Source organism: Acomys minous, assembly GCF_964271855.1.
Source record: "Acomys minous genome assembly, chromosome: 1".
NCBI classification, from domain to species: domain Eukaryota; kingdom Metazoa; phylum Chordata; class Mammalia; order Rodentia; family Muridae; genus Acomys; species Acomys minous.
Genome location: NC_140483.1, coordinates 97,446,665 through 97,465,398, shown reverse-complemented (window position 1 = coordinate 97,465,398; position 18,734 = coordinate 97,446,665). Strand labels below are relative to the sequence as shown.

Here is an 18,734-nt window from a genome sequence, read left to right as displayed (position 1 = left end):
CAGAGTATACAATACACACACAATATACATACTCCCTTAAAGATATACGGGTAGAGACTGGAGAGCAGGCTCAGTGGCTAAGAGTGTGTACTGGGGGGCAGGAGAGATGGCTCAAAGGTTAAGAGCACTGACTGCTCTTCCAATGGTCCTGGGTTCAACTCCCAGCAACCACATGGTAGCTCACAACCATCAGTAATGTGACCTGATGCACACTGTATACATAATAAATGGTTTAAAAAAAAAAAAAGAGTGTGTACTGGCCTTCCAGAGGACCCAAGCTCAGTTCCCAGCACTCACATTAGGTGGCTCACCACTGCCTCTAACTCTAGTACCAAGAATCTGGTACTGGTCAGGGGTGAGCAAGCATGGAATGCGTGAAGTTGCTGCCAGCTAGGCACAGCAGACTACGCCGTCATGGCGTGCAGCCCCCAAATCGTGCTCTAGTGTTAGATACAATCTCCACACCCAGGGAGAGGTGGTATGCCTGTTAACCCTGCATCAGGAGGCAGAGGCAAGAGGATCAGGAGTTCAAGGCTAGCCTGGACTATATGGATCCCTGTCTCAAAAGGCATATAAAACCGTACAGTAGGGTCAGCAAGATGACTCAGTGTGAAAAAACTCCTAACACCAAGTCTGAAGACCTGAGTTCGATTCCCAGGACCCACATGTTGAAAGGAGAACACCAAGCCAGGCCTGGTGGAGCACACCTTTAATCCCAGCACTCGGGAGGCAGAAGCAGGCATATCTCTGTGAGTTCAAGGCCAGCCTGCTCTACAAAGTGAGTCAAGGATACACAGAGAAACCCTGTCTTGGAAAAAAAAAAAAAAGGAGAGACCCAACTCCTACAAGTTGTCCTGTGACCTCCACATGTACACTATGGCACATGTGTCTTATATGTCACACTCTAGTTTTACCTGCTGGACCTTTGCCTGGCTTCCTCCTTGGTGGTAAAGCCCTAATTGTGTTTCATACATCACGTGGAAGAAATGCTCTCTGGACGCCCGGCTTGGTGGCACTTAAGAAGTAGAAGCTGGCGGATTAGGAGGGCATGGTCACAGTCTGTCCTAGGACAAATGAGACCTTCTCTGAAACAAGACAAAAACGCAGGCCCAAAATAAACAAGGGCTCAAGATACAGCTCGGTTGGCAGAGCAAGTAAGTGCCTGTCTAGCGTGTGTGTTCGACCACAGCCCTGACTGCAATCCCAAGCTACTTTATGAAGTCTGGCTGGAGGTGCACACACAGGAGGTCAAGCAGGTAGTCCGGACCAGTTCATACAACTCTAAAATACATAGTGATAACCCGGGCAGTGGTGGCGCACGCCTTTAATCCCAGCACTTGGGAGGCAGAGGCAGGCGGATCGCTGTGAGTTCGAGGCCAGCCTGATCTACAAAGTGAGTCCAGGACAGCCAAGGGTACACAGAAAAACCCTGTCTTGAAAAACCAAAAATAATAAATAAATAAATAAATAAAATGAAATGAAAAATAAATAAATAAATAAAATACACAGTGAGCACAAGGCCAATTTGGGATTCATGACACCAAAGAACAACTCAAAAAATCCAAGCAAGCAAAGAAACAAAAAGACATCTCAGAGACAGTATGTGACCAGCGTCCTGAGAGCCAGCTGCTGCTCCTACGGGAGTAGGGAAAAGAGCTGGAGGCCGGTGTTCCAGGCGCCTGAGTAACAGCTTTTCCCCCCATTCTTCCTGGTGCCGAGGGGAGGAGGCAGGTTAAACAGTATCTGTACCTACAGGGCTCTGAAGAGCTAGAAATCACCCAATGTGTTGTGCAGTCCATTGCCCTGAGGAATGAGGAGGAATGTCACACACACACACACACACACACACACACACACACAACACACTCCCCAGCCATGTGTCAACTAAGACCTGTGTCAAGACCCTCTGAGCACTGATCTCAAACTGCTGGTCAGATCGGTCAGTGAGCTAGCTGACCAATTATTTAATGTTTAGTCCAGGCTTGCCCCCTGCAGAGCCCAGAGACCTGGCAGCCGTGCTACTAGCGCAAAGGGACCTGTTTTGATTTTGGTTTTGCCTGGTTAGGAAAATGGTCCTGCCAAGCGTGGAGGTTCTAGCGAGCATCTTGCCTTTTCCAAATAAGGACAGCCAGAAGTCGCTGTGAGATAGACTTGAAAAAAACAGACTCACCTGGCTCTGCCTAACACGCCTGGGTCCCTATTCGCACTTTAAGCAGAGCTCCCCACCCCTACCCCCAGGGGACTCGGCACTGTGAGGTCAGGGAGCCAAGCCCCACAAGGGTCAAAATCACTTCCCTTTCCGGGAGAGCCAGGGGGAGCCCTAGTTCCTGGGAGCCCCGTGAATACTGATTATTTGTTTTGGAGTCTGTCCGAATTTCAAAAGGAACTAGGTTCTAGGCTGCAAAATAGCACTTTGACCAGGAAGCGTGGGGGCCAAAGAGGGGCTCATAGTCCTCGGAGCACTAGTTTGAGAATATTAAGACGAAACAAAACACAGCTCACAGAACACGTGCCCCGCCCTAGGCAAGAAGGTCCTCAGAGCTGCTCTGCCGCAGAAACCTGCTTGGAGAGTGTGTGAGTAGATTTAAGGCTTTTTTTTTTTCTTTTTCCTTTTCCTTTTGGATGGTGACATTTTTGAGAAACTGAAAAGGCCCCTTTAGAGAAAGAAGAAACACAAAAAGAAGGGGACAGGACCAGTTCCTTTTCTTCCGTTTTAAGCACAACACTTTGTTTGTTTGTTTAGATGCAGGATTCCACTACTTTGTTCTGGTTGACCTCGAACTCACAGAGATCTGCCTGCCTTTGCCTGCCGAGCACTGAGCTTAAGGGTGTGCGCCACTGGGCCCCTTGGGCACAGCATGCGAAGTCTTTTTTGTTTAGGTTTTTGAAGACAAGACTCTGTAGCTAGACTGGTTCTTCTCATGTGCGGCTGGGATGACAGCTGTGTACCACCATAGATGGCTTTTGGACAAGTCATTGGTCCTGCTGGGTTTAAAATCTACTTCCTGACTTTGTGCCTTGGACTGTGCCTCAGCCGCTCCAATGTTGCTAACCCTGTGAGTGTTACCCAAGCTGGTTTATATAAGGGAAGGTCTCCAGCCTCACTCCCTTTCTCCAGTGATTACCCCGAGCCTCTCTCTACTGTGAGGCCTCTCAGTCCACAGTGCTTTCCTGGGATGGAGCCACACCGCGGCGGCTCTCTGGCTTTTTGTACGTTCCTCACGCAGGTCCCTTGGGTTCTCATTATGAGGTTTTTCCCAGCCTGCGCTTCCAACCTGACATACTGTTTCTAGACCTTTGTACGGGACAGTTTATGTCATTTAAACCTCAGTCCCATGCCCCTCTCCATAGAAAGGCCTTCCTTAGCCAATCGTAGTCCACATAACTTTAATCCCAGCACTGGATGTGGGGGGAGGGGACGGGAATGGAGGGGCGGGGAGTCAAGTGGCTCCATGAGTTCAAGGCCAGCCTGGTCTACAAAGTTAGTTCCTGGCCAGCAGGGAGTACATAGTGAGTGAGACCTTGTCTCAAAAAGAAAAGCCTTCCCAGCACTCAGGAGGCAGAGGCAGGCAGATCTCTGTGAGTTCAAGGCCAGTCTAGTCTACAAAGCAAGTCCAGGACAGCCAAGGCTTCACAGAGAAACCCTGTCTTGAAAAACCAAAAAAAGAAAAAGAAAAGCTTTTTGCCAGGTGTGGTGGCGCACGCCTTAATCCCAGCACTCGGGAGGCAGAGGCAGGAGGATCTCTGTGAGTTCGAGGCCGGCCTGGTCTACAAAGTGAGCCTAGGACAGCCAAGGCTACACAGAGAAACCCTGTCTCAAAAAAAACAAAACAAAAGCCTGTCTTTTGCTGGGGAGATCCTGCACTCTGACCTCCAGACACCCTATCCACTGCCACTTTAATGTTCTTCCCAGCGATTATCATCTGACTTATTTTGCACTCTTTTATTTGTGCGTGGGCAGGCATGCATGCTTACGTGCATGTGAACATGTGCCACTGCCTGTGCGTGGAGGCCAGGAGATTATTTTCAGGAGTCACTTCTTGCCTTGTTTCAAGGCATTTCCCCTTGCTATACTGTGTACTCCGGGCATTTTCTTGGTTGAGTCCCATCTTGCCCATATGAGTGCTGGAATTACAAGTGCACGCCACTACACCCAGCTTTTTATATGGGTCCCAGGGGTCAAACTCAGGTTGCCAGGCTAGCAACTCTAGCCTTCACATGAAATTCTTTTAGTCATGTGTTTTTGAGGATTTCTTTTTTCTCCCTGAATTCCCTCTCCGGTTCCCCATGAAGGACAGAAGCCATGAGGGCATGACCTTGTCTGCCATTTCCCAAGGCCTAAGCAATGGTCAAGCTCAAACAAACCCTCTTGTTTGTTTGTTTGTTTGTTTGTCTTTTGAGATAGGATCTTGCTATGTAGCCGAGGCTGGTCTTGAATTCGCATTTCTCTGCCTTCCAAAGGCTGGGATTATGGTATAAGTATGTACCACCATGAAAGTGAGAGTGAGTAAATTTGAGGAAAAGGAAATATCTGAGGAGATGCCTCTGTCTTGAGCCATGGAGTAAGAGGAGAGCTTGCCGCGCCTGGTTCAGGGGTGTCAGAAGCCCCTCACAGGCGGGCTTTCACTGCTCTTACACAGCAGCTGGGGAAAGAGGAAGAGGAAGAGGGAGGAAGATTGAGACAATAATTTGTCTTGATAGTTGGACCTGAACACAGGGCTTTACAGATGTTAGGCAAGCATTATAACACCAAGTTATTGCCTAGCCCTATCCCAAAGATTCGAACGTTTGCGTGCATCTGTCTTCCCGTCAGGGCTTTCTGCTTGAGAGCAAAGCCTGGTCTGATTTTGATTTTGGTCAGTGCCTAAAAAGTGTGCCAGGCAGGCAATAGATGCTAGGCAATCAATAAAAATGTTTATCAGGATCAAATATAAGCAAGCATATATAAATAATATTTTTATATACCATATATAATGTTTGATGGATCATACACATGGTGTTGCATTTTTAGTTAATACTAATAAAGTAAATGTTTACATTTGTTTTTAAGAAAACACTGGCCTTTTTGATCATGGCTATCTGCTTTAACTTTATTTGGGGTATCTTTAAAGTCAGATGTGAAAATATGCAGGGTGTACTTTGGTGCCTGTGGGGCAAAGTGGAGCATAGGCCAGGACTCCAGGGTGCAAAGTCAGAGTTTAAGCTTCCTTATTGCAGGAGAGCAGGATTGAGCAGGAGCCCAGGTGAGGGACAGCTGGAATTTCCTGCCGGGAGGGAAGAGTCACCCCACCCTGCTCCTGCCTTTGAGCTCAGAGATTCTGGGAACCAGCCCAGCGGGGACTCTCCAGGGAGCAATGGGTGGGAGTGGAAGGGGTGGGGACTGAGGGGGGGGTTGGGGAGTCAGCAAACAGGTTGTGAAGTACCTTTCCATAGATAATGTGGGTGGGGAGAGGGGAGGAACCCCCCCAGGGAGAGCAGAGGGAGGCTCTGCTATGTAAAACCCACACTCAGGTGACCCCTGAGAATTCCAGTCTTTTACCTAGCCCCACCTGCAGGCCAATTGTTCTGCAATCTCCAGGGCAGTTTGGTGCGTAAGTTTATCTAAATCCAAATCTTGGGGGAAATAAGGAATGGGAGAGGGGGCTTCTTCCTGGGGCGGGGGAAGCTGGAAGGCAAGCCCGTGTGACAGCAGCCCTGCCTTATTGCCAAAATTTAAATTCTTCAAGAACAAAGTGCTTAAGAAAATAAAAGAAGCGTGACCTTGCTCTTTAACAGCCAGTTCCCTTTGCCTACCCCCATGGGGGTAGGGACGCTGTACCTGCCTGGCTCCTCTTTAAAATCCTGTGTGTGGAGTTGGCCGAAAACCCTTGCCTAGCTTGTGAGGCCCGAGGTTCTATCCCCTGCACCGTAAATTAATAATAATATGTAAATTAAAACCTTGGGCCGGGAGGTGGTGGCCCACACCTTTAATCCCAGCACTCACCCGGGAGGCAGAGGCAGCTGCATCTCTGTGAATTCGAGACCAGCCTGGTTGGTCTACAAAGCGAGTCTAGGACAGCCAAGGCTGCACAGAGAAACCCTGTCTTGAAAAAAACAAAAACAAGAACCTCAGTTTGGAAAGTGGTTAGAGGGAGGACTTGGAACATGGAGCTCATTAGAACTACACGGTAGAACGTAGGTCACTTCGTGGCTTTTGTTTCTTGCTTCCCGGCAGACTGGGCCTAGCCCGTGTGAGACAGGCACTCTACCACTGAGCTATAGTCTTCGCCCTCCTGGTCAGTTTGGATCTGCTCAGTTGTCAAGAGCTCTGGCAGCCTTGGGATGGCTGGAGTAACAGCTGCACTGTCAGGCCCTCTTGTATTTGTGTTTTGAGTGCTTGGTGCTTGGGACGGGGGCCGAGATGTTCACATCTGCTAAGTAATGTCTTTTACTCAGCTTCAACCCTAGCCTGGTATAGTAAGTCGCATTTTGAATTCACTTTCATTCCACTGATACTCATTGCTTTGGAATATATGGTTCTGCCTTCAGGGAGCTTGGTCTCAAGGCCCCTATAGACCAAAGAGAGGCATTATTGCACACTTTAAGGCTTGGATTAAGGCGTGTTCCAGGGGAAGCTGCTGTGAACATCTGCCCACTTTACATCCCAGAGGTTTGGACTCAGTGTGCCCAATGAAAGGCCACCTTTTTCTTTTTGGTTTTTTGAGACAGGGTTTCCCTGTGTGGCCTTGGCTGTCCTGGAGTCACTTTGTAGACCAGGCTGGCCTTGAACTCACAGTGATCCACCTGGCTCTGCCTCCCAAGTGCTGGGTGGGATTAAAGTCGTGGGCCACCACCTCCTGGTGAAAGGCCACCTTTTTGTTTGTTTGTTTTTCTTTGTTTTTTTGTTTTTTGTCTTGTTTTGTTTTGTTTTGTTTCTCGAGACAGGGTTTCTTTGTGGAGCCTTGGCCTTCCTGGACTCACTTTGTAGACCAGGCTGGCCTGGAACTCCCAGCGATCCGCCTGCCTCTGCCTCCCGAGTGCTGGGATTAAAGGCGTGCGCCACCATGCCCGGCTGTTTGTTTGTTTTTCAAAACAGGGTTTCTCTGTGTTAGCCTTGGCTGCCCTAGACTCACTTTGTAGACCAGGCTGGCCTCGAACTCACAGCGATCCACCTGCCTCTGCCTCCCGAGTGCTGGCATTAAAGGCGTGTGCCGCCACACCCGGCTGAAAGGCCACCTTTTAATGTAGCATATATCACATATTTGTCCCAGGCCCCAGCATAGGGCCGGCCATACTGAAGAGGTTGAACACGTGCCTGGTAGTAAATGGAGCCAAGTCACACTTCTTCCCTGTCAGTTTTAACTAAAATAAGTAAATGATTAAATGGGTAAGTTATTAAGTAAATTCATAAATCAAACAGCGAGGAGAAGAGACAGAATGGCCTCTTTGCCAATCTCCTTTGGCGAATGTGGACTGTCTGTGTATCTTAAGAACAGGGCCTTTGCAGGAGACCTCATGCAGACACTGACAGGCAAATTGCTCCTGTGCAGACTAAGTATTTCTTCCTATTTGTGATGACTGTGGAAAGAAGGGCTTTTCAAGTATTGTAGAATATTGCAAGCATTTAAATTCTCCTTTCTCTGAAGGGACTGACTCACGGTCTATGTTAATATTGTGAGCATTCAACACGAGAAACTAGAGAGCTTAAGGCTCACCTCCCCCTTTTAGTTAGTTGATGTGCCCCATAAATGTAGTCTTCTTGGTAAATAAAAAAGAAATAGCCAGCAAGGCGTGGTGGTGCACACCTTGAATCCCGGCACTCGGGGCGCAGAGGCAGGCAGATCGCTGTGAGTTCGAGGCCAGCCTGGTCTACAAAGCGAGGCCAGGACAGCCAAGGCTACATAGAGAAATTCTGTCTTGAAAAAACAAATAACTAGTCCATGAGACAACTTGGGTATTCTCTTTGCTTAACGTTAATTAAACAAACAAACAGGGTCTTATGTACTCCATGTTATATACTTCCTTTATAACCTTCGTCTTCTAAAAATTTAATCTCTCTCTCTCTCTTTCCCTCTCCCTCTCTCCGTGTGTGTGTGTGTGTGTGTGTGTGTGTGTGTGTGTGTGTGTGTGTACACATAAGGGCAACTGCTCTCAGAGGGTCAGAAGAGGATAGCAGATACTCTTTGAGCTAGAGTTACAGGGAGTTGAAAGCCACCTACCTGATAAAGGTGTTAGAAATGGGACTTGGGTCCCCTGCAAGAGCAGCAAAGCTCTCTCTCTCTTTTTTTAAAGGTTTATTTATTATTTATACAGTGTTTTGCCTGCATGTGTACCTGGCTGCCAGAAGGAGGCACCAGATCTCATTACAGAAAGTTACGAGCCGCCATGTGGTTGCCGGAAATTGAACTCAGGATCTTTGGAAGAACAGCCAGTGCTCTTCAATGTTGAGCCACCTCTCCAGCCCTAGTCTTGATCGTTTGATGCTCCACCTTTTTTGTGGGCATGTACCATCATTCCTCCACATCCAATTTATGTGGTGTGGGGAATCAAACCCAGATCTTCTTGAATGCTGGGTAAATATTCTCCCAAGTGAACTACATCAATTAATTAATTTCTTGGGATGCTAAACAGACAAACACCCTTGGTTACAGTACTGATACGCCAACATCACTGAGTAGGGTAGGAGACCAAGGTGGGACCTGGTGGTCTAATTTAACACTACAGGTGCTTTAGCACATTCTTTAAACTTAGCACTTGGGAGGCTACGGCAGGAGGATAGCTACAACTTTAAGTCAAGGCAGGTCTATTTCATGAGCTCTAGGCCAATTAAGAGTTACAGAGTTAACACCTTAGCCCCAAACTAAACACTGTGTCAGTGGAGGCACCTTGTCCTAGACGCTGGATCAGGTAGACAAATAGGAGCCATGGCTCCTGTGGGAGCAGTGGAGAGGTCCTGGGGAAAGTGGAACAGGAAGCCAGTGCCTCAGTGTGTGGAGCTGGATGGTTCAAAGTTTAGTTCAGTTTTATTTCATTTCGTTATTTTCAGGCTGGGCCTGGAGTGACAGTAGGAGAAGCACTCTCTAGCTCAGGTTGAACTCAGACTTTCCATGGAGCCCAAGCTAGTCTTGAACTCTTGATTTCACAGCCTCTGCTTCCTGAGTGCTGGGATTACAAGTGTGCGCCATCACAAGCCAGCTTTTCATCTCTAGCCAGACCTCAAGAAATCTGTTTGTCCAATCTCCCCAGGTTAGAGTGGAGGTCAGCAATTTGCACCTGGACCCAGGGGGCCCATCCTGGTCTTATTAACTCAGCGGCCTCTGGCAAGTGACCTAAACATTCTTGCTCCTCATTTCCCCAGCTGCGTGGAATGAGAGATTATTGCGAGAGCCCGAGTTAGTTCAAGCAGGCAGCTGAGCCCAGAGTATGGATGCAGGAAGAGCTAGTCACACTTGAGCTGTTGACCCCTCGCCTGGACACATGTCATTGCCACTGGTCAAATGAGAACACCCTGGCAGCCAACACCCCTATAAGCTGCAGGAATCCTTAGTATGGTTAAAGTTGAGGCTTAGCACCGGGTGTGCTGCACAGCGGTAGAGCCTTTGCCTTCCGTGTGTGAGATCTTGCATCTGAAATCAAGTCCCAGGTAAAATAAAGAAAAGAAGTATGAAGTAACTTGGGAGGCAGAGGCAGGTAGGTCACTGTGAGTTTGAGGCCAGCCTGGTCTACAAACTGAGTCCAGGACAGCCGAGATAACACAGAGAAACCTTGTCTCAAAAAACCAAAAACTAAAACCAAACAACCAACCAACCAACAACAACAAAATAAGCATTATGAGGTAGAGTCTTTAGTGCTCATGTTTGAATTTTACTTATTATTTATTTTAATTGATTCATCATCATCACCACCACCACCATCATCATCATCATCATCGAGATGGGGGTCTCTCAGCTCTGGTTGTCCTAGAATTCACCCATAGGTCAAGCTGGCGTCACATCCGCCCAGATCTGCTCGCCTCTGCCTCCTGAGTCAGTGCTGGGATTAAGGGCATACACCTCGGTAGCTGGCTTGATACAGTTTTAAACAGCAGGGAAGTTTCAAGTTATGAACCTCTTCCCCTAAAACTGATTAAAAGCAACAGCCTAGATGCTCATCAATAAATGAATGAATAATAAAAATGTGATATATATGTGAATATTATGAAGCAATAAAGAAAAGGGAATCATAAGTTTTATTTATTTATTTTATATTTTAATTTTTTTGAGTCAGGCCTTCACTATGTAACAGACATGGCTGTCAGGAACTTGCTCTGTAGACCAGTCTGGCTTTCACTCACAGAAATCCACCTGCCTCTGCTTCCCAAGGGATGGGATTGGAGGTGTGCATCACCACCATCAATCAGCATGTTTTATTTAAGAATATGTTTTGAGGCTGGACCTTACTGTTGCCCTAGATGGTCTTGAACTCGTGGTTGGAAATTATCCTCCGGTCTCTCCCTCCCCAGGGCTTAGACCACAATCATACACCAATTCGGCTAATGTCAGTATCTCAGAGAGAAGGATCTTAAAGGAAGGGACTAGCTGATGTAGCTCAGCTCGTAGAGTGTTTGCCTAGCATTCACAAAGCCCTGGGTTCAATTCCTAGCACTGCGTTAACCAGGTGTGGCAACCGATGGCCATAATTTCAGCATTCAGGAGGTGAAGGCAGGAGGGTCAGGGGTCATCCTCAGCTACAGAGTGAGTTCAAGGCCAGCCTGGGCTATATGAAGACTGGGGTTTTTATAGAAAGAAAGAAAGAAAGAAAGAAAGAAAGAAAGAAAGAAAGAAAGAAAGAAAAGAAAGAAAGGGAAAGAAAGAGTAATGTCAGAAGCTCTAAGGAGGAGGTAACTCCAACAGGTGCAGGGCAGAAATTCTGGAGGTAAGATGGACAGTGTGGACACCCCCCTCCCCCACCCCCCCACCCCCAGTCTAGCTGAGATACAGGAAGGATGCAGGAGGGACAGGAAGCTGAGATGCAGGAAGGAAGCTGGAGGCTGATGGGAGACTAGGAATGCCGCATCACCAGCCATCCTTTGAGATAACTGGGCAACTCTGATCCCTTACCTCAAAGGATTGTGGCAGCCATAGTTGTTGCCCTCGGGGTGCTTGCCACACAAGTGCACACACTGAGTGCCAGCTGTTTGCTGTTCTAAGTATGATTCTGTACAATTCCTTAGTCTAACTTCTCCTGTCTCTCTTCTGTCCACATCCTGAGCTCACCTGCCGTTTGTTTCTCTAGCTTTGTTAAACTTCCTCCAGTTCACTAGTGATGCCCTTCCCCCCTCTCCATGCGCCCCGCCCGTTTGTCTTTTTGTTGTTGTTGTTGTTTTAATTAAATTAAATGATTTATTTATTTTGGTTTTTCGAGACAGGGTTTCTCTGTGTAGCCTTGGCTGTCCCTGCACTTGCTTTGTAGACCAGGCTGGCCTTGAACTCACAGTGATCTGCCTGCCTCGGCCTCCTGAGTACTGGGATTAAAGGTGTGCGCTACCACACCCAGCTTTGTTTTTATTTTTCGAGACAAGAACTCACTATGTAGCCCTGGCTGGCCTAGGACTAGCTATGTAAACCAGGCTGCCCTCAAACTCATTTGTTTGTCTCTGCCCCCTGAGTGCTGGGACACACACACACACACACACACACACACACACACACACACACACTGCCACTCACTGTGGGAGGGGACTCCTGAGGAGGGGCCATTTGGAGTGGAGCAAGGAGGTTGGCCTGACAGACCGTGGCCTCCTCTATGGGGAGGAGTTGCCTATGTGTTCTGTTCCTGCGCAGCAGCACAGGATGGGAGGTGTGGACCCAGGGGCTCTTCTCCATGAAGTCTGCATCCGGGGAGGGATGACATCATCAAGGGTGGAACCCCCAGGCTTCACCTCTCACCTGCTGACCTCTGAACTCTTCTGGAACCTATCCTCCAGGATCCCATGACTTTACTTCTTAGTAGTTTTGGGGTTTTTTTTTGTTGTTGTTTGTTTGTTTCAGTTTTTGTTTTTCGAGACAGGGTTTCTTTATATAGCCTTGGCTGTCTTGGACTTGCTTTGTAGACCAGGCTGGCATCGAACTCACAGCAATCTGCCTGGCTCAGCCTCCCGAGTACTGGGATTAAAGGCGTGCGCCACCACGCACGGCAGGCACTTCTTGTTAGTTTTGAGACAGACCCTTTCTCCTCTCTTTCATTGGTTTCTTTGATTTGTGTGTGCGTGTGTGTGTGTGGGGGGGGTAGTAGGGAAGGGAAGAAAGAGAGGGAGGAAGGGAGAGGGGGAGGAGAAGAGGGAGGGAGGGAAGGACGGGGGTGGGGGGGTGGGGTTATTCAAATAGCCCAAGTTAGCCTCGAAGCCACTACGTAGCTGAGGCTGACCCTGAATTCCTGCTCTTCCTGGCCCTACTTCCTGAGTGTCGAGTTTACACGCATGTGCCGCCACACTGGCCTTCTGCTCGTCTCATGGACCCCACAATTTCAGCTGTCCCTTATCACCTCTTATCTCCTCGGCTCGCCTCAGCATGGCTTCTGAACTCCTGACCTGGATCCGCAGCTGCTCCCACTCGGGCCATCTGGATAGTTCCTAGGCAGCCAGGTGGAACACATCAACACTCCTCCTCCCTGAAAGGCTCACTGAACTCTCCCCCCCCCCCCCCCCCCCCCCCCCCCGTTTCTAGGCTGGTAAATAAGATCCCGAGTGCAGTCACCCCCACACATTACATCTCACAAGTTCTCACTGCCCTCCAGCTCCCTCCCCACGTCTCTCCTGCCTCATCTTCTCTTTTCTGCCCCTGAAAGCTTCTATTTTATTTTTTTCCCAAAGCTGGGAACCACCCCAGGCCCTGGAGCATGCTGTGTGAGCCGCTGCCGAGGAGCTAGGCAGCAGCTCTTCAGAGCCTTGAGTGTGAGTCTTCATTTCGCCATCGCGTTCCTGTCTGACCTTGAACTGGTATAATTGCTGCCTAATTGGCTTCTTTGTCTCCGGGTAACTCTCCACGTCGCAAGTCATGTGGCGAGTCTGCTCACGCAGTTCTTCCACTCAGGCCCTTCCAAGGCCTCACGGTTTACAAAAAGGAAGTCAGCCTTTAGCCTTGGGATTTGAAGTCTTCACCGGCTGTCGCCAACCTGTTTCTGTCCATCTCTCCTCAGTCCACAGAGTATGGAACTCCTTGGTGTCCAGGCTAGACCACATTCATTCACCTAGTCAGCCACCATTAACTGCCATATTGGGGATGGAAGTTGATGCTTTCAGTATGCAAGAAAAATGCAGTCCCTGAGTTGCATGTGTATTATAAGACTCCCCTGACCATAAAATGCAGTAAAAGAAGGAAAAAACAGTAAAAACAGCAATTGGACTATAAGGCGCACCCTAATTCCCCTCCACTTTTGGGGGGAAAGTGTGTCTTTTTTGCTTTGTTTTTGTTTTGAGACAGGATTTCTCTGTGTAGCCTTGGCTGTCCTGGACTCACTTTGTAGACCAGGCTGGCCTCGAACTCACAGAGATCCGCCTGCCTCTGCCTCCCGAGTGCTGAGATTAAAGGCGTGCGCCACCATGCCCGGCTCCTTCTTTACTCTTGTTGCTTGTCTCCCTGCTCCCTCTGTCCCTCTGCTCACTTCCTGTTGGTCCTTTCTTTCCCTCCAGCTTCCCCATTCTTCTTTCCACGTCACATGTATTTGATACACTATTCTTTTCCTCCTTTCCTCAGCTCTCCCTTAAGGCCCCTTTTTCTCTTCTCACATTCTCTTTCTAGTTTCACGACCTATACCCCAGACACCCCTCCACACATATGTGCACAAGCTACAAAAATTAAAACCTAGGATCTCTATACAAACATGTTGTCTGGGCTACATTGTTTAGCATAATAATTTCCAGTTCCACTCATTTTTCTGCAAATAGCAAGATTGTGTTTTTCTCTATGCCACGGTGTAGTGTGTGTGTGTGTGTGTGTGTGACAGCTTGAGATCGACTTCTGTTGTCATCCCCTGTCACTCTCCACCTTATTTTAGGGGACAGGGTCCCTCAATGAACCTAGAACTTGCCATTTCTGGCTGACAGCAGACCCTCTCCAGAGACGGGGTTACAGGTATGCCCCAACATGTCTTGCTTCTACATGAGTGCTGGAGACGCAAGCTTCGGTCTTCATAGTAGCTCTCTCTATCCATGGGATACTTTCCCCAGCCCCTATGTAGTTTTTTTCTTGAAGGGCAGTTAAAGTAAACAGTGAGCATCACCTCGTTGCCACATCTTGGATGATTCCAGAATCCCCTGTGGCCTCCTGACCCTGCTTTCTCCTGGCATTTAGCCTTTTTGGTTTTATTTCTAGTAGCTCAAAGTGATCTGACAGCGTGAGGTGATGTCACAGCTATGCTTTTGTTTGCTGAAGTTCAGAAAGTTGTACACAGATTAAGAAGGCCCCTCCTTCCCCCCTCCAAGAAAAGGAAGTCTCTCAGGCCACTGAGCAGTGTTCTGAAGTGAGTAGGCACAGCAGGGAAAGGGCAAGCTAAAATTACCCTGTTGTGAATTTGAGTTTCATCTAATTAACATGGCTTGCTTCTTTACATCTTTAGAAACCAGTCAACAGAAGGGACTTTGCCTCTCTTGTGGTGTGATCTATATCAGAAATATGCAAGACAAGTTGAATATCAGAGGAATGTGTGTTGGGCACTTTGAGGGTTTCACTCATTTGCAAGCTAAATGCACAGTGCTCAGGTTGACCTACACCAAATCCAGGTGAAGTCAAAAGGGTGGATCCCTGGCCTTCAATTCACCTGCGTGGATATTGGGGATGGTGCCCATAGGCTCTGCATCTTTAACGCTGATTGGTTTTTGTGTGGCGGTGTCTCACAGCATACTCCTGGATGGCCAGGAATTCTCTATATAGTCCTGTCCAGGCTGCTTTCCAACTTGTTGCAGTCCTCCTATCTCATCTCCTTGAATGCTGGGGTTATGACATGAGCTGTCATGCCTGGCAATATATATATAGCAATACTAAGCATGCAGGATGCCTGGCTATCTATCTATCTATCTATCTATCTATCTATCTATCTATCTATCTATCTATCTATCTATCTATCTATATACATATACTAACCATGCAGGAGGTACTGTCTCTACCTCGTTGGTGGCAAACCCTTTCTCTGTGAGCCAGCATACCATATTCATGTGAGAACTGGGACGGGCCACATGGCTTGGCGAATGCTAAGCTACACGCTACCAACTGAGCTATAGTCTTAGCCACTCTCTTTCTTTTCCTCTTTTTATTTTCCTCCTCCTCCTCCTTTTTTAAAAAATTTTTTATTTTTCTGTTTTTTTAATTTAGTTTTTGCATATACAGTTTCTCTGTGTACCTTGTCTGTCCTGGACTTGCTTTGTAGACCAGGCTGGCCTCGAATGTTCGAATTAAGGCATGCTCAGCCAGACCGGGCTTCTCCCTTTCCTTCTAAAGGTGGGGGTCTCAAAAAATTCAAGTGGGCCTTGAACTTGCTGTGTAACTGAGGATGACTTTAAACTCTTGATCTTGTCCCCACCTCCTGTGTCAGAATTATAGGCCTGTGCCACTCCATCCACCTTTACTTTTTCTATTTTTGAGACGGCTTCTCATAGCTGGCTCGGAACTGGTGGTTATTCTCCTGCCTCAGTTTCCAAAGCAGTGCTATTAAAGGTGTGAGCTGCCATGCCCACGTCAGCCTTATGTTTTCTGTGCGGGTTTTTGCTTTGTTTTGCTTTTTGTTTCTGGATTGCTTTTTCCCCCCCTCACAGAACAGATTCCAGCTGAAATTCAAAAGCTCGTGCTGAAAACCTTTCAGAAAGAACTCAACTTGGATCCATGGAAACACGGGCACAGCCAGCCTGACTGTGAGCAGGAAGGAGCTGTTGAGGTTCCTAAGCTGGACTCTGCACATGTCTAAATCCAATCGCCTTGCTATCCTAGCCAAGCACTTAGTTATAAAACATGCTATAGACACTGGTACATAAAAAGAGAAATTCAAAAAAACCAACCTCTGTGTGTGAGTGTGTGTGTGTGTGTGAGAGAGAGAGAGAGAGAGAGAGAGAGAGAGAGAGAGAGAGAGAGAGAGAAAGAGAGAGAGGAGGGAGAGAGAGAGAGAGAGAGAGAGAGAGAGAGAGAGAGAAAGAGAGAGAGAGAGAGAGATTGGGGAGTGTACCAGGGCCTTGTCCATTCAACAAACAAGTGCTTTTGGAAGAGTATGTCTTGGATGACTATTGTTCAAAGAAATTTAATCATTTCTTAGAAAAGCTATTTAATACTACTAGCACTTAGCCATCCCATGTCACAAGTGGGCACAGAAAGGTTAATTAGCTTCCTCAAGGCAACTCAGTAAAAGTCAACAAAGGTTCCTTCTGCTCACACTAACACTCACACTCTCGCCATGATTCTTTGTCATGTATCATCCCCAAAGAGGAGGAGGAGGAAGGCAAATCGCCTACTGTCCTGGAGATTCAGTGAGCGTAAGATAAAAGTAAAGATGGGGACGTATGCCTAGGGCCCAAGGGAGGAGGGCTGAGCACCTCGAGGAAGGAAGACAAGTTAGAAGCCATCCCTGCTGCAGAGGACCCTGGGAACAGGGCCAGTGGGTAGGATGAGAGTCTTTAAGTGGAGGCGACCGGTTCAGGAGATGGTGTGGGTTCCAAAATGGCTGAGAAGAAAGGAGCCACCACAGATCCCTTTACTGGAGCCCTAGGGGGAAAAAAAATCAGGGTGTGTTCAGAGCCCGGAAAGCCTTGGGTGCTTGGCACCACCGGGCAGCCTTCAGGAAGACCCTCAAGCCAAACAGTCAAGGCCTCGTGGTGATCTGGTGTCGGCGTGGCCAGAGGTGAGCCCGAATGACTGGCTGGGAAGTCACTGCCAGGAGCAAAGTGAGCCCAGAGAGCATGAATGACACAACAGGGAAGGGACCCTGACAGGAAGGAGAGAAGCAGGGTGGTGACTCAGATTCGGGGACAATCTAAAGCAGAAGGGCATGTTTCCTGGGGCCTGGGTACGGTCAGAACGTGTGGAGTTTGGAGTGACAAGAGGGGAGCAGGGAAGCGGAGGAAGACAAGAGTTCCGGGGTGACTTTGTGAGGCCCTGGCTCCAATTGGGGTCAGGGCTAGGAAGGTGTTGTCTGAGCTATGGGCGCTGCCGCTGCTGCCGTTGGAGGCGTTCTGCCCCAGTGATCTCCAGAGGAAGGTTAAATGCTCTGACACCACTGACCACGCTCCCGAGAGAAGTGTAGAAAAGGACTTGGACTCACAGCCACTTAAGTAAAGAAAACTGACTGACTGCTGGCTGGCTGGCTGGCTAAAAAGTCACTGAAAAGCGAATGGAGTTTTGAAAGCCTGGCGTTGAGGTTTTCCTATGGACCAGGGGGTTGTAACTGAGCTCGATGGTTGTCATGGCAGGTTTCCCCTTCGTGTTTATTTTTCTTCTGGTTGTGTTTCAGACAATTAACAGTGGCTAATGACTCAGCCTTTCAAGTAATTACCACCAATGATGAGCGACTCTGAAAGGTATGTGTCTCTCACACAGTGGCCGTGAAAAGGAAGGGACTTTATGGCAGGTGAGAGTGCCTCCAGGCTGCAAACACACATCAGACTTTAAATGAATTTCCCCCTTATATGTCTATTGGTAGCTTGAAAAAAAAAAGATGAAATAATGAAGTGCCTTTTAAAACATTCAGTAGTTTCTTTCTTCATGTCATCTTTTTTTTTTTTCCCTGCACTCTGTGACGGTATCTGGGAAATCTGACGGTGAAAATAGATGACGTATATGCAGCCCTTCCTCGGTAGGCTTGGCTTCTAGACCTCTCTTCTCTTCAAGGTGTGAAAGTATTTTAGTGAAAGTTTCATCTCCGCTTTGTAAATAATTAATCCTCTGTTTCTTCGAAAAGCTGGCCAATGTAGGAGTTACAATAACAGACCATAAAACACTCCCTAATTGAGCAAGGGCTCATTCTTGTAGCAGGCTCCGGCCCACTGGAATGTGCTGAAGTCACATTCCAGCACCTTCCAGGCCAGGGCGCCAGAGGGGATTAGTGGGCGCTGACTCTGCCTCTGCTCTCGGAGAACTGGAGGGAGACAGGAAGAGGCTTGGAGCTGGTTTCCGGGAAAGCAAGGTTGGGGACTTGGGGAAGGCAGTTGGCCTGCACAGGGAGGTGAGGAGAGCAACCAGAATCAGTTCAGGAGGATGGCAGAGGATGGATGGAGCAGCGGGGCGGAGGAGTTGGCATCTCATGGAGGGTTGAGACAAATGCATCATCCTCTTGGGTTCCCGTCATTCTCTCACGCCAAGCAAGGTAGTTGGAAGTAAAAATGTGACTAGAGTTCTTATTTTGACTTTTTGAGTCAGGGTCTTACTTTGTAGCCCAAGCTGACCTCGAACTAACAGTCCTCCTATGTCAGCCTCCCAGATGCTGTGTTTGCGATTTTTCATGTACAAGGTCCAGAGGGTGACTCAATGAAAATAACTTGACAGTTCTACTGGGTTGTATTTAGTAAAATCTTGAAAACAAAAGCAGAGTCCATAAAGAACGTACTTTATGTCCCTTAAGCCTACACACACACACACACAGACACACACACACAGACACACAGATACACAGACACAGACACACACACACACAGAGACACACACAGATACACACACACACACACACACACACACACACACACACACACACGGGTAAACAAACAAAAGCAACAAACCCACAAAATGCTATACCATGTTTGC

The 18,734-nt window shown here is 48.0% G+C and overlaps 1 long non-coding RNA gene across 1 annotated transcript; it reads left to right on the top strand.

Moving 5' to 3' along the window:
* Positions 1 to 2,517: 2,517 nt before the first annotated feature.
* On the top strand, positions 2,518 to 17,515 carry LOC311592758. Its single transcript, XR_014777504.1, has 3 exons — positions 2,518 to 2,574; positions 15,767 to 15,974; positions 17,449 to 17,515. It is a non-coding gene; the product is annotated as an uncharacterized lncRNA (long non-coding RNA).
* The last annotated feature ends 1,219 nt before the right edge of the window (positions 17,516 to 18,734 follow it).